Here is a 3,128-nt window from a genome sequence, read left to right on the forward strand (position 1 = left end):
CGGGTGGTGTAGTGGTTGGCACTATCGCCTTGTACCTGGTTGATTCCTGGCCCGGCTCGATTCCCATCTCCGTTTGCATGGAGTTTGCACGTTATCCCTGTGCTTGGTGGGTTTCCTCTGGGTACTCCGGTTTCTCCCAACGTTCAAAGACCTGAAGATTAGGCTAATTGCTATTCCAAAATTCTCTGTAGTGTGTGAATGAGTGTGTGTATGTGTGTGCCCTGCAATGGATTGGTACCCTGTCCAGGATAGGCTTCAGGCCCCCCGCGACCCTGTATACAGAATAAAGCGGTATAGATGATGAGTGAGTAAGTGAGTGAGTGATACTGTAGTTACTATAGTAGTACCTGTACCTATAGTATACAGTACAGTACACCTATATAACCTATATCATAGGACATACTTATCATAGTACCATTATTATAGTAATATATTATGAAACATATACCAGGATATTGCCAAAAATATGTTATACATGTTATTATGTACCATAATGCTAATATTTATGTAGACGCATCTGCAGTGCCATTTTACCTGTTATGGGTAATACATACTTTGGCAAATAACATGGATACCCATGTATTGGGTAACTCAGTGGCTACCAAAGTTTAGCAGGTATCTAATATGATACTGCCTGTGCTATACAATACCAGAAGCATGTACTAACATATCTAATATAGTGGAGTATGTACAAGCATACCATAATAGATACCTGCTGAACACAGTGAAAACCAATGTGGTACATACTCTTCACCAAAATATTGTAGTACACACCATAGTACTACCACAGTACCCACTGATGTGCCATAGTACCTAACATGGTATTCATTAAAGTACAGTGGTACCTGCTGAAATGATACCCATTAAAGTGACATAGTATTTCTCCTGGTCCCTTTGTTCCTAGGCCCAATGCTGCTTTCTATGGTAATGTCTGAAGTGGTAGAGTAAAACTATGTAAACAATGGCACATCCTATAGTAAAAGTCATGGTGTGTATTTATTGCATAAGGTTTTTGCTATTTAATGTATTGTTTTTTTCATTAAAATCTCAAGATACCAGAATATTTTCTATGTAGCCTCCTGCTTCTGAATCTGCTTCACCAAACTGGACTATGAATGAAGATTTTGTATATGACCAGGCATAAACATACTATTAAAATGGTGGTGTAGTGGTTAGCACAGCTGCCTTGCACCTTCAGGGTCCGTGTTTAATTCCCGGCCAAGCTCGATTCCCGTCTCTGTGTGCATGGAGTTTGCATATTCTCCCAGTGCTTGGTGGGTTTCCTTTGGGTGCTCTGGTTCCCTCCCACAGTCGAAAGACATGCAAAGTAGGCGAGTTGGCATTCCCAAATTGCCCATAGTGTATATGTGTGTGCCCTGCGATGGACTGGCACTCTGTACAGGTATCCCACCTTATGCCCTGAGTTTCCTGGAATGGGCTCCAGGCTCCTCACAACCCTGAATACAGGATAAAGGAGTATAGAAAATGAGTGAGTGAGTTTTTACGCAAAAAGAGATTTTTGAGAAAACTATTTAACATTCTCCAAAAATAATTTGTAGACATTTTGTTCACTCATGGCAGTGGCTGTTTTACACAGCAGGTAGTTTCACTTTACTCATTACTTTACGCACTTTGATCATGTGACACAAAGAAGTGATGCAATTTCCTTTTTTTTATGTGTTTGCTATGAAATGCAGCCACTGCATGCAGAGGTTTTCCTATAAATTATGGAAGTTTAATGCTTCGTAAAGAAGGATGTGTACTAGTTTTCGAATTAGATATTTTTTTTATAGTCAACATTGTGAGCCAGAGCCAGATTGCTGGGTCTCCATTCCGCCTGATCACAGGTATCTTCCGGGGCATCTACCTTTTTCTTTGAGCTAATTGAGCCAGCGCTTATTTGTCCATCCATCATGCCTAGGGGCTGAGTTGTAGCGCTCTTCTGCCATTTTGGATGCAGCATCTTAGTCTTGTCTCTTGTACATTTTCCACAATTGGTGCAACACCAAATTGCCTGCAGACATCTAAGTAGATTGATTGCATGGTCCCATTTCGTTAGTTCAAGGCACCACCAGAGCATTTGCATTCTCCTCACACCCCAGGTTTAGTCATGTTTCAATGTTCTTGGCCAATATTCTGATCCATTAAGGGGAAATAGGCACAACTGTTTAATAGAACTTTGCTTTGAGATAATTGGGTATTTTTGGGACACAAATGACACACATGGAAATCACTACCACTGCTGCTGACACTGTTCTATTCGGGTCTTTGCCATTGATGCAAATGGTGTCCTCTGTCTGAAGGCCACCCTCCTGTGTTCGGTCTTTTTAATCTTAAGCCACATACCATTTCAGGCAGATCATGTATTGCTGTGTGGTTCATTGCAGCCCTTCCCAGTATTCATCCCGCTGTGAAGACATTGTTGGTATAGTGGAGTGAGCATTGGTGGGGTGACTGGAGGTCAGTAATGTGCCAGAGGTGCTCATTTTAATCCAGACAAACAAATAATTATTTCTCTAAGAACTTTTGACCTTGTAGGAGACTTACTGTATTCTCAAGATGTGTGATGGATGAAATGGCAAAAAGTATATTTCAGAAAATCTAAATGAAGTTATCCATTATTTCATCCAATCTTTCGTAATTCGTTTGTCTGAACAGGGAGTATATCCTTATAATGCCGCATATCTTACTGTATTCATATGCCTTAAATGATGAAAGGTGACTTTAACATTGTAATAAATAAATATTGTAATAGACATTGTAACAGATACATCTTCTACTACCTAACCTTTTGTTTCTTCCTCTTCAGATAAGGTTTGTTTACTCAGATATTACTCAACCCAAAATTTATCTACATTCTAAATGTCATCCTACATAAAAAAAAAAAAAACGAATATTAAGGACAGCTCTTAAGAACAGCTCTTACGATCCATACGAAGAGTATGTGTAGTTTAACTATTGGCTCAGCTGCATGAGTGTGTTATACCAGGCACTGGAAAAGCAATTAAATCAGGCACGCATGAGTGAATGCAGGTCAAATGCCTTGTCAGCAAGTATACAAGTGTGTGCGTGCGTACATGTGTGTGTGGTTTCTTTGTGACAAGAGATTGCAAGAAAGATGTGGATGA

The sequence above is a fragment of the Clarias gariepinus genome, chromosome 21 (assembly GCF_024256425.1).
Source record: "Clarias gariepinus isolate MV-2021 ecotype Netherlands chromosome 21, CGAR_prim_01v2, whole genome shotgun sequence".
NCBI lineage: Eukaryota > Metazoa > Chordata > Actinopteri > Siluriformes > Clariidae > Clarias > Clarias gariepinus.